This window comes from Poecilia latipinna, unplaced genomic scaffold (assembly GCF_001443285.1).
Source record: "Poecilia latipinna isolate Pla-1442-1.1 unplaced genomic scaffold, P_latipinna-1.0 Scaffold3120, whole genome shotgun sequence".
Classification (NCBI taxonomy): Eukaryota; Metazoa; Chordata; class Actinopteri; order Cyprinodontiformes; family Poeciliidae; genus Poecilia; species Poecilia latipinna.
In genome coordinates, this window is record NW_015115736.1 from 2,677 (window position 1) to 16,107 (window position 13,431).

The window sequence follows — 13,431 nt, forward strand, 5'->3', positions numbered from 1 at the left end:
TAGCTATTTAGTGAGCAAGCTAAATAACTCAAAATTAAATATTTAGCACTGAGCATACTAATTTTTGACTTGATGTTAAATTTTTAGCATCAAAGTAAACATTTAGCTTAATCTTTAAATATTTAGCTAGCTTTAAATGTATTGTTTGAAGCTAAATATCTACCTAGCAACCTCAACTACTCTAGCTGATATTTAGAGGCTAAATATTTAGCTTTGAACTAAATATTTAGTTAGGAAGCTAAATATTATGTTATCAAGCTAAGTATTTACTTTAGCTGGCAAGCTAATGCTCTGAATTAGCTAAATATTCAGTTTGCTAAATAAACAGCAAGTTAGCAAAAGTATTTAGCATCAACGTAAATATTTAACTCAAAACGTCGTCATTTATCAACAAAGAGACAAGTTGTTTAAATATTGTTTTTAAGTAGTAGCAGCCTAAATAAATACACCCAGGGATGTTATGAGGTGATTAGAATGGCCTAGTCAAAGTTCAGACCAACATTTAGCTGGGAATTTGTGGCAACAGCTGAAAATAGAAGTGAGAAAATGTGAAAAGGTAGTAAACGATTCCTTTAAAGAAAAAATAACCAAAGCAAAGCTCTTTGTTGATGGGAAAATAATTTCCAGGCTGTTTTCCACTGGGAAGAATCACAGCAAGATAAATTCGCTAAAACGATATTTCCAGTAATCCTCTCCTTATTTAGATATTTCTCTGCGCCACTCAGGCACTCAGGTATTTACTTGGGTTTAATCTCCTCCGGCTCGCTGCGACCAGGCAACACGGACAAACACACAAAGAGGCAAAACCCTGTCGCCTTGTTCTCTGCGAAGGTAGATTATCTGAGCGCGCACACAGAAAATTTCTCGGGGGAAGCTTTGGCGCCGAGTAATAAAACTCAGAGTGTGTTTCCTTTGCCAAGCTGAGACATCTGGTCACCTTATCACAGATAAGTGGGGGTTAGTCCTGGCATCTGCTAGAATTAATCCATTTTGCAAACACAGTTATCCTAATCTCCTAAATATGCCGTTCCACAACTGTACAAAGCAGTAGGTACAATTTCACCTTCTGAAGGAGGGCTGTCAGAAATCATTTCCATTTTGGGCCAAATCAAGATCACCAGTGCTACACTGCAAAAACACAAAGTCTTACCAAGTATCTCTAGTCTGATTTCTAGTGGAAACATCTCAGTACACTTGGAATAAGACAAAACTAACTTACAAATAACTTTTCCGAACAATAAATGAGCTTTTCCTAAGAACACCTTCACCATAATATTGGTGAAAAATACAGATGCTGGCACAGATAGAACCTGCTTTGATTTGACTAAAAAAGATCATATTTAAAGGAGATCTGTTTCGTAAAATTAACATCTTGCTAGTTTTTGTTCTTACATTTGAGTCTTTATAATCTCCAAAAACATTCCAAGCACTTAAAACAAACAGTCAGTTATGCTTTACCAATAAATTAATGTTTTTGGTGTCTAAAAAATGAGCAGTTTCAAAAACTTCCAGAATTTAACATCACAAAGAAATATCCTAGCCTGTCTAAGGAAGCACAGTGGGTTGCCTTTAATCACACAACTGTTATCTGCAAGGTTCTTTATAAAGCTACGCACTGTAAAAAGTGTTGCATTTACCAGAAGACTCTGGCAGCTGTTACGTAATTAACTCTGCTAAAGAATATGTAAACTAATTTACCATGATTGAAGCCACAACCGAATTACATTACAGTCTATGAAAAAGATCATGTAAAAAGTACAATGTAACGTTATGATTTGTTTTTCAACAACATTTTTTTTTTACCACCATTTGTGGTTTTAACTAATAAATGTGACTTTTCTCACATATTGTTGCTGAAAAAAACAATAACCATTTTTTGACGGTTTACAAAGCTTTCTGTGAATTTAACAAAACATTTGTTTTCCACTGTTTTTCTGTTGTAGTTTTTGTGTCAAGTCCACGGCCACTTTCCACAGCGTGGCGGGCCAGATTTGGCCCCCGGACCTCGAGTTTGACACCAGCTCTACAGCGTGCAGAGGAGTGATGAAGGAGCGTCGGTCGGTGTGAAGTTAGGAAACCTGAACAGCAACAGAGTTTCAAAGTGGAAGACAGAAAAAACCGGCTGAACATTGGTGTCACAAACTGGCCGAGCCCCGGCTGGTCCGCAGCGCGCCACCTAACATCCCCGCATGAATATTCATGCGGACGGATTTCTCTTTTGTTGCCTGCCTAGTCAGCAGTCACCGAACACATGGTGAGTGTTGGCAGCGCCCGGCCTAGGTAGAGGGGCCGTGGACGGAGGCAGTGGCAGGAACCAGGACCTGTGAGGCTGACTGACATTTCCATCTGTGGCGAGGCCTGGTAATTATCGGGGAGAGGAGCGCCCGCAGCAGCGCGCCATCTGCTAGGGGAGATGGCTCAATGAGGTATGAGCACGAGCGGCTCTCCGTCGGGCCACTGCCTGCCTCTGACATGAGGGCTCGCATCTGCTACCGAGGAGCCGGGCCGCCCAACACAGCCTGTCTGCCTGGCCGAGAGAGGGGGCTGACAGGAGGGAGGAGAGCAGCCAACAGCCCCCCTGACCCACGCCGCCCTCCGCCCCCTCACCGCCGCTGCCCTGCCAAAGGAACACTTGACAAACAGCACAGCCCACTCACAAGTTTTCATACAGATCTCATCGAGTTGTTGGGGTTTTCTGTAAACGGCGCCGCAGAGATCCAGTTCTGGCTCGGCATGCATTATGCAGCCCGAGCGCGGTGTTATGGTTTGTTTTCTGACTCATTCGGCTCGCTAAGACTGCGGATCACACACCTGGCGAGTGTGTGGGTGTTTATGTGTGTGTGTGTCCTGTTTCTTTCTGCGCGGATCTCTGTTTGAGCCCAGTATGGCGAGTCCAACTGGGGTGCTGCTGATATTACATTCAGCCCACAGACTCGCTCTCAGATCTGCACACCAACATCCCACAGTAACGGTGCGCAGCGCAGAGCTGCAGGATGCTGAAAAACACAGCTGTGAGCAACACTCCACTTTACAGCCATGTGTGTTTTAATAAATTCCCTCTAAATAAAATAGATTTCATCTAGTCACACCCTGGAAGCTGCCGGGTGAAAACTGACAATTTGGCTTATTTTGCTACAACGGAGTATTAGAGCAAGGCTAAGAAAATGTAAAAATAATACAAAAACAAGAATAAAGTCATTATAATTGCGACTGTATTCTGGAAATATGACCATTCTCATAATAATTTGACTTTATTCTCATTAATTTGACTTTAATCATCGGAGTTCGATTCACTCAAACCGGAGTGAACTTGTGTCGGGTTCGTTTGGAGAAGTATGAACTCTGAAGCAGACCAAAAAAACAAACCTGTGTCTCAGTTTAACTGAAGTGAACTTTGGTTCAGCTCAAATGCATATCTGAACGCTAAGCGGACCAGAGACCACTACGAATGCAGGAAGTGGACCTCTGCGCAGGGAATTCTGGTTAAATACCTCCAAACAAACATGCTAGCCTAGCGCTAGCAGGAGAAATGTGTCGTGGTCTTTAGCACAATCCTCCAACCGCTAAAACGTGACAATTTTTGTTTCCATTTGGTGAAGAATAAGCTCAGCATCTTGTTCAACCAAAACAAACGGATTAGCTTAGCATTAGCGGGATAAAAGGCCCAAGAGAAATCCTACAACTACTAAAAACTGACCATACTCCATTTTGTTTCCACTTTGAACTCAATGACTTCAGAGGTTTTTGCGTCATTTCCTTCAGTGGTTCTTGGTGCAGCGCCCCCACAGGCCAGGAGGGGAACAGGTTGGTTTGACTCAGAACCACAGCAGCTGGAGGTGGAGCAGATGATGGAGTTCTGGTCCAAAATCAAACCGAGTCTACCGGACCATCAGGGACAAAAACACCAAGCCGTTCTCGTTTAAAAGCTCGTTTCCACGTGACGCCGGTACTGAAGACCAACAACCACCCACTGATTGAAAACTCAAGTTTTCTCTTTAACAGACATATTTCCTGCCACACAAACTTGAATTTCACCACCTCCTGTTGACTTCTTTAACATCCGTCACGTCTCTGACAAGTTGTTGTGGAAGTTGCTTTTACCCCCGCGGATCCGTGTTTTCATACTGCCCCGGTGGCTCTTGCATCACTTATTACCACTTGAAAAATCGCTGAGAGAGAGAGAGGTGGAGAATGAGGAAGAGGAGGGGTGGAGCGCTGCATCTCTTCATCGCAGGATTTTATGTGACTGTTTGGACAGATTGGTAGAATTGAAAATGCAGCCGGGTGATGTGTGATGTGGCAATAAAGCGTTTGCTTTGATCCCGCCTCACATGCGCGCGTCGCAATCAATTAGGAGCGACCGCGCAGCAAACCTTTGCATCACCTTCGTTTACCAACGCCCTGGTTATTATTCTCACTGTCAACTCGTTGTGTACGCCTTCACCTGCGTACACAACAAACTTGAGGATGAACTGGTACACAAATAGAAGCTACATCTTAGCCGTCAGAAACATGCTTACATCCTCGCCGCAGCTGTCAATTACCTACAAAAAAACGTCTTTGATAAGGAAAATCTGAAGCCCCCTGTTCCCCACCTCCCTGCTCTTGGAGTGGCTTTTTCAGATGTCATAGCACTTATGAGAAATTTGTGACAGCATCAACAGCGCCTATTCCCCATTCAGCAGCATTAACTCTGTGCCATGTGTCTAACAAACGGAGGCCATTCTGGAGCCCTTAATGACAAGGCTGCTTCGCTCCTCTCCTCTCCCCCTCGCTCTTTTCAAATTGCTCTCTAAATGAAGTACAGCTGTGCGGACCAGGTGCTGCCATCCCCCTTTTCAGAAAGAACAGGAAATTATGAAATCCCCAAATCCTTCACAAATGGCGGGCAGGAGGGAAGGTTGGAGCGCGACGGCTCGGCTTGGTCTGTAGATGCGTCTATTTCCTCGAACTCGTCACTTAGCGCTGTTGGGTCGCACAACAAGACGCGCCTCATGACTTCGAGCAGCTAAAGTATTTTTGTTTCTAGACTAGAGTAACTTTTCAGCAGGATCTCGACTCTTTGCAGGTGATTTACGCTCCTCAGAAAGCGGTTCACTCCGCAGCTCCTGTTGGTCGCCTTATTCTGTGGATTTCATTGCAGAAATAATCACAGGGATGAAGATACAAACCAAACTTGTCGTTTGTTGTGAATCTTTTGGTGAAGAAGGACAAATGTCCATGATGGCGGTCGTGTTATGCATTTTTCTGAGTCCTGGATCGTTTTGACGGATCTTGTTTTTCTTTAACATGAATAAATCATGCCAAGTCAGTAATACTTGGCATGATTTTGTGTTTTTGCAGTATGAATGTTGTTTTTGGTTATGTTTTGAAGGGATTCAGTAATTTGAACACATTTCTTTGAGGTTAAATAAAAACCAAGAACTCGTCGACCTTGCAGTCCAGTTTTCTCACCTCTTGCCCTAAAATGCGCGGCGCCAACCGAACCCGTCCAACATTTAGAGCTCTGTGTTTGTTTTCTGCATTCTAGACAACAGAAAGAGCTCAACTGCTGAAGTAGGCCTCCTGCTCAAGAGACTGTCAATGCACAGCTGTCAATGTCTCCATAAAGCCCCATATCCATAATAGACAAAGCCCTCATCAAGCCTCAGCTTCATCTGGCCTCCCAGATGCCCCATCACCGGGGGCAAATCCCATCCAGGCCCGCGCGGCGCACCACGCAGCCAGATGTGAGCTGGCAACATGGCCGTGGGGTCAACACATGGCAAAGGTAGGCCCAATAAATGAATTATACTCTGATTATCATAAATGTGGCATCTGAGAGCGCCGCTCGCGTTGCCGTCGCTGGGGTTGGGAACGGCGAGGCGCGTCGGAGCAGCTGCAGGGGCGACTTTTCAAACGCACGCAGAGAAAAACATGGAGCGTGACGTCAGGCCGTCATCCTCTGAGGTGATCAACACTGTGAATGTAAATCCATTAACAAACTGATCAGGTTCACTAAATATCTGTCTCTTCTGTCATGTGGAACATTTTTAACATTTAGTCTCTCCAGGATTTCACAACTGTTTTTCTGTTTGTTTTTGTAATCAAAATCAAGGATTTTGTGGTGCTAATTTATAAAAGTGTGCACTAGAAAAATCTACCTGCTAAGATTTTGTGTTTTTGCAGGGTAGTTGTGGCAGAAGGTAATGATAAAACCCATAAACAAACGGCTAACATATTAATAAATAGCCATCTCTGCATTCAATAAGTATTTCTTAAAATCAAATAATATTGGACATTTTGAACATTGATCAGCCCTGAAGGGATTTTGTGATTTTTTTTTTTTTTGTTATAAAAATAAAAGTTTTTGTGGAGCTAACGTAGAAATATTTGCAAGGAATTTTGTAATATTTGCGTTTTGTATGGCAGCAAATGAGATTTTTTCACTTGAAAGTGAAGCAGAGGAAGCAGTGGCGTAGAAATAAGAAACACTGCCACCTGCAGGTGGGAGTTAGCATCACTTAATGTTTTTCACAATTTTTACAGAAAACTTGCAATAAACTCAAAATTACACTTTAGCACAAACTCTTTCCAATGTGTTTGTGGAAATAATAACTTCAGCAGATAAAATAACATTTAATCACACGACTGTCATGTTTAAGGATCTGCTGTGGAGCCTGGAAGGCCGAATAAGAAGCTGCGGCGGTCCGGATGTGATTTACATGTTCAAACTTTTCACAAGAAGAAATTACAGGGTGTAACACGATGGAGCCAAAGCGTATTTAGGATTCTCAGAATGGTTCCCTGCCATATGCCCTGCATTTGTACATAATTCCACAATGTTCTAGGTCGCTCTCGCAAACATATTCTGTTTCGTCACATGCCAAAAAGACCTTTCTCCATCCCCCGACTCATCCCTCCTTCTCTCTGGTTTGACACGTTCGCACGCGGTAGCTGGCTGCCCCGGCTCCCCGTCTTCCCCTTTAAAATGCCATGCCAACTTCAGAGGACCCAGGTGTATGGGTGCGTTATCAATTCCACTAACAAGCGTGCTTACTGGGATCACAGGACGCGTTGTGGCTCGCTTTTAAGTCCCCGTCTGTAGCCAAGGCTGACCTGAATTGGAGACACGCGGCCCCCCTGTGATAGCAGCCAACCTCTGATGGGCAGTCCCTCTCAGACTTGGCCGGCGCTCCGCCTGGGAAGGCGGAGGAGGGGGAGAGGGAAACTCTTTGAAATGCTGAGGTTCCATGAAGAATTGAGAAGCAGGACAGAATCAAAGGCTTCTGATATAGGAGGAAAAAAAACGAATCAAGACGTGAAGGCAGGGCAGAAAAAAAGAGGATTCAAAATGTACACACACAGATCACATATTCAGTATGAACAAAGAGACACCGACAGGGAAATCAAACTTCTTTAAGGGAAATGGGAACCTCAAAGAAACACACACCCCAGCAGCAGCATATATCTAGTTTTTTTCAGCTGGTATCCTTAACTTAAGCTTTAAAACACAAATATTTTTATGAATTATTGAAGTTTAGGGTGTTTTCATACCTGATAGACTCAGTTTGGTTGGGGGAGAAACGCAACATTTGTTACATTTTCAGCTGCTGAGGTTCAAACCAACCAAACCCTTTGAGCAACCAGTTCCCCACCTGGCCTGTGGGGGCGCTGCACCAAGAACCACTGAAGGAAGCAACACAAAAACCTCACTGAGCGCAACTTCCTTCTTCATGAAATATAAACAAAAACGGATTGGCGTCAGATTTTAGCATTTGGAGGATTTCTCTTTAGTCTTTGGCTAAAAACCACGACTCATTTCTCCTAGGTTTGTTTTGGTTGCATTTACCCAGAATGCCCTGTGCTGTAGTCCACTTCCTGCTTTTGGAGCGGTCTCCGGTCAAAGTTCTCTTCAACCAAACCAGACTGAAGGTTGTAGGTGGAATACAGATTACAAACACCGCTCAGAGGCGAGCGAATAAAAACTAAATTATACAAACCTTAAACTAATTTACCAAAAGTCAGATTAGAGAAAAAGTTTGGGAGGAAAAGCAAAATGTTGTTCCGAAACCTTCCAGGTGACTTGGTAAGTCCCTGGTCTCTTACTGGTTCTGGATGTCCAGGATTTCCTTACCTTGGATTCAGAATCAGGTGACCATTTTAAAACTTTCTAAACTCCTAAATGACCCAAAATTCATTAAAACCACAAAGAAAATCCACATTTTTAGAATCCAGGACAGACTGCTGGTTTTTCCAGTTTGACTTAGGGACATGTTTAAAGACCTGAAAGAAAACAGCCTTTGTATGCTAAACGTGGAACCTGTGTTTTTTCCTTTTTGTTCGTTTTTTTAGCACACTGCCAAACACACAACAGCAGAGGTCCATGTTTGATAGAAAGAAAATGAATGCATGTGTTGGAAATGGCTCTCTCTCTCGGCTCCTGCTGCTGCTTGTATTGGTGGTGATGGTGGCAGCTGAAGGCCATTATGTCCAGGTGGCCTAGAGGATGCAAGGGCTTTGCTGAGAGCTATACACACACACACACACACACACACACACACACGCTCAGAAAGCTTCACAGCTGCTAAGGCCTGATGCATGTCAATTAGGACGGCGGAGGATGTACAGGGACACATGGACATTCATGCAGCACATGTATAATGCATCACAGGTTGGATGGACGGCGCAGCAGATTAAATATATATATTTATATTTTTAAGGACCCGTTTAAACACCTGAGCTTTGCTTTGATGGTTTCAGCTACCGTTTGTTTGGGTTGAAAGAGAAGAATATCAGAAAATCAGTGTTTAGGTATGGTTACTATAGCAACAGCGTGAAAGTGGTGAAGTAAATCTCTCAACTTGTTTCCACTGACAGTTTGACGTTTGGAAATACACTTTTTTTAAAAAGACATTGATATTGGTTTATTTTGCAAAATAAGACAATTTTTTTTATCATTCATGAAGAAGAAGACAACAGGAAGTGTTAGGAGGATGGCAGGGTTTTAATGACTTATAACGTAATGTCTGATTTTAATTGTTTCTTGTTTAATAAAAACAAAGCAATTGTGAAATTGTGTTTTTTTTTTAATTAACTGAAAATTGTCAAAGTTTTGTTCTCATTTCTAATGGAAATGCCGCTGCTGACATAAAGCAACAGCATAAAATGAGACATAAAGCGTAACGGAGGAAGTCATGTCGGTTACAGAGAATTTTCAAATTGTACCTATTAATACTTCGTATTAGGGCTGGGTAAAGAAATAAAATGCAATGACAGGAAGAAACTCAATATGTTACGAGAAAAGTCTAAATATTATGAGAAAAAAAATCTAAATATGTGAATGAAGTCAAAATATTACAGGAATTAGGTTAGGAAAATAGTCAAACAAGTGAAAAAACATATAGTTGTGCAACAATAAAGTCGACAAAACACGAGAATGATCATGTTACCAGAATAAAGTCATAATATTAGGAGAATGAAGCAGTAATTTTATTAGAAATTTTTAAAACGGGGAACGTTGAGCGTCTTGTAAAGTTATACTGGAGTATTGTTTTTTAAAAATAAGGAAATAATCAGTCAAATTATTCAAAGAAAGAATCGCTCTATAGAAGCTCTTCTCATTAAAACAACTTTTTATTTATTTATTACTTTCTGCTGGTAATATTGCATCTTTATTTTTCTAATATGAATTTATTCTTGTAATTTAAAAATATATTTGTTGAGGTTAGTTTACACAAAAGTCTAAGACATTCAAAAACTTTTTATCTAATTTATACATTTTGTTTGGAAAAATATGAAATACAAATAATCAGATGCTATGCTATTGCTAACTTTTGAGCCCCTAAATTTCAAAATTTTTGCTGAAAATGAAACAAATCATACCAGAATCATTTAAAATATATTATTATTCCAACTTACAAAGCCATTAAATCACTTCTGTTTACTAAATTAATCTCAAAATGCAAAAATCTTTGAGGTCAAAACAAGTCAGAGGCGATCTGCAGGAGCCGGGACATTATGCTGATTACTCTTATGAAAATTGCATGTTGCGGGGTGAAAGGTCGCCAGAGCCGGATTCCGTTTTCATGTTTTGTTTCACGCCAGCCAAGCTGTGGGTGTCGGAGTGTGAGGCGCCGCTTGCTATTGGCTCTGACAGCTGCGGTGTAATTGGCTCACCAAGGTGTTCAGGAACCGCCTGAGTGACGCCTCCCCAGAAAATCCTGACATCGGAGGTGGATGAGGATACAGCCGCGTTCCAGTGCCAACCGAGCTAACCTTGTAGGAAAACCAAATTAAAACGGGGAAAAGTGGAGGAGACCAACTTTATCTGAGGTGTTTGCATCTGGTGTGTTTAACCCCGTTGACCCAGAAAATTAAACGGGAAATGTGTTACTCACCATTACACCTACAAATACTGAAACATTTTCACTGTTTTCAAAGCAGTTATTTACTTTTTAAAACGTTTTATGACAATAAAATATACTGTAGCCAAGTTTCTCTTTATAACACTTCTGCTAACCCGCTAATGCGCTAATACAGGAGCTAATTTTTCACTTAGTGACTGAGCATTTTTACTAACTTTGAAAATGTTTGTCACACTTAAGTTAAATTTTCCTGATAAATCCTAAAACACTTATTTACTTTTTTGTTTTGCTAATTTTTGTGTCTTTGACATATGGTTGAATTTAGCGCTCTAGCATTAGCTTCTGTTGAATAATATGTTACTATAGCGCGTTAGCGCTAGCAGAACTAATGTTTACGATTAGTCCTCTAACTTCTAGTTAGCAGTGTCCACCGATGCAAATATGGATGATGACTGGACTATCTTTTTAAATTGGACACAGGATGTTTTATTGCTTAATACAATGCTGGTCTAACTGTGCTAGCACAGCAGCTAGCATTGAATTAATTCACAGCAGAGCGCTTTTAAATCCCTTCATAGAGTTCTGGTTGGTTGCGTCTCCAAACTACTGCTCTCATTTAGAGTTCCTCCTCCTCAATGGATAAATCAACTTATTAATATTCATTTTAAAAACTCCTTATTGTGTCGTAGTTGTTACTATCTCCACACTGCCAGTCATCATCCATATCCACATCGGTGGGCGCAGCTAACTAAAAAGTTAGTTATGTCGGCCCTAAAGCGCTAATCGCAAACATCAGTTCTGCTAATGCTAATGCGCTATTCCAACAGAGTATTCAGGAGAAGCTAATGCTAAAGTGCTAAATTCAACCACGTGTCACAACACAAAAGTTTACAAAACAGTAAGATAAATTGGTGCTTTAGAATTTATCAGGAAACGTTAATTTAGTGCTAATGGAGCTAAAGTTTTATTGTTCGCTGATTCCTGAGTTCAGCCTTCCAAATGTAGCGGCCTTGCTCATTCTTGTTGTGCCTTGTGTTCATCTTTTTCTTTCATGCTTTTGTCAAATACAAAATTATCAACTAGCTACCAGCCTGAAAACAAAGGAAAGGTTGTAAAAATGATGATATATGACCCTTAAATTCTCCTTGACTTTTAGTTCCTGTTCTATCTCGGCTCCATGTTTTCATCAGTAACTCTTTCTTTCTAGATTTACTTGCATTTTTACTCCTCTTCTCTTAGTTTCCTGCCTCCTCCACCTCCTTCTCCTCTTTTTTGCTCCTGGCGTCGCTGAAGAGGAGCAACCAGCGCCGTTTTCTTCCTCAGGACTGTCCTCCTCATGCTGAACACAGATGGTTATTATGGAGCTGCACATAAATTGATTATGTTGGAAATTAACTGTTGCTGTCAAAGGCAGCCGCCAACCTGTCCCAGTGTGTCCCTGTGCCCGCTGATGCATAGGATCCAGCTGATGGACCAGATGTTTGCACAGTGCGCCTCTCTTTTTAAGGTCAGCACAAAAGTGGTATGGGGCCTCTCTGATCTCTGTGTCTTTGTACTTTCTGTCAGTGTCCTCCTGACATTTTGAGAGTAAAATGGATGTTTTTGAACATTTTGATTGGATAATGTTGCTATTATGTGACTGATTTCAACACAACTGTATGTCACTAACATGCAGAGAAATTTGTTTGGGGAAGAATGCTCTTTGTCTAGCAGGTTTTAGAGATCATGCAAAATTCAGAGTTTTTTGTATCTCCATTTATGTCTCAACTGTTTCTTCGTAATAATTTAATGTTTTTTTTGTCTGGAAAACGAGCCATTTCAAAAACCTCCGTAATGTCACAAATCAGCAGGCGCTTCCTGTTACCTAGCAACCACAGCAGAACTCCGTCCGTTACCTAGCAACCACAGCTGAGCTCCAGCACGTTTGGTTAGCTGGTTTTACCGCTGGACGTGCTGTACAATGGCTGCTGGAAGAGCCAAGTGTTTTGTTGTTGACTTATCACAGTTAGTCAGACATCACATTTTAAAAATTACACACATGAAACTAGATAATACTATTTTTTTTTTTTTACAAAAATAAGATTTCAGTTTGAAAGAAAACATACTTTTTAAAATCTCTTATATTTTTAGGTAATTTACTCTTAAATATTTTCTCGTTGGTTGTGCAGGAGGCTCCACTTCTACTTTTCAAATATTTAAGGTTGTATAATTGTGTATAATTTCAGCCATTTTCACATGCGAGTGTAAACGTTGAGTTTGGGGGCGTGGCCAGCAGCAGCTTATTTGGATTTAAAGTGACAGACACCCTAAAACTGCTCATTTTAAAGGACTAAAATCTGATCATCTAATTATGATTTTGGCCCAAAAATGTAACGAACATGTTTTGTTTAGCTCATAAACCCATTCAAGGAAGCATAACGGGTCAGCTTTAATCTTTTACAGAGGTTGGAGGCATTCTTGCCAAAAGAGGTTGTAGTTTCCCAGAACACCAGGAGTCTCCAAACATTTTCCCTGACTCGTCTTCCAGCAGACCGTTTCAGGTTGGTGCTGCTGACTGTGAAGGGAAACTCCAGGCCGCGGCCTCGGGGGACGGCACACACAATGCCAAACTCAGCAGAAAGTCAGGTCCTACGAGTGTTCCTACATCGTTTTCCAGGCCTGACCTTGATTCCAGGCCCACTCCTGCATGTTTCCGTATGCATGGCAGCGTTCGCCTGGCTGCCAAACTCTGAGCCAAACAGGGAAGAGAAGCCCCCTGTGATTCACACACACCAGCCAACAGACACATGAGTAAACACACACCAACACGGGCCAAGTCCCATCACGAAGGTTAACGTGCGCCGCAAAGAGAAGCTCAGCACAGTTTCATAATCATCTAAAAACGAGAGAAATGAAGAATTTTGCTTCTTTTGTTTGAGTTGCGACTTCTCTGTCCTTAAATATTTTGGATTTGGGAAAAGTTGGGAAACGTCTGCATTGTCCAGGGAACGCACCCGGAGTTGACTGTTTCAGTAACATCAAAGGATGGATGGAAAAATTTCAAAATTATATGAGCAACATCGTCTGTAACTTTAAGACGGCATGT

At 41.6% G+C, this 13,431-nt stretch overlaps 2 long non-coding RNA genes across 2 annotated transcripts; one reads left to right on the forward strand and one right to left on the reverse strand.

Moving 5' to 3' along the window:
- Positions 1 to 3,820: 3,820 nt before the first annotated feature.
- Positions 3,821 to 11,962, forward strand: LOC106940193 (uncharacterized). Its single transcript, XR_001423029.1, has 2 exons — positions 3,821 to 5,770; positions 11,586 to 11,962. It is a non-coding gene; the product is annotated as an uncharacterized LOC106940193 (long non-coding RNA).
- On the reverse strand, positions 11,503 to 11,844 carry LOC106940194 (uncharacterized). Its single transcript, XR_001423030.1, has 2 exons — positions 11,769 to 11,844; positions 11,503 to 11,685 (listed from the first exon to the last, which is right to left on the reverse strand). It is a non-coding gene; the product is annotated as an uncharacterized LOC106940194 (long non-coding RNA).
- Positions 11,963 to 13,431: the final 1,469 nt, after the last annotated feature.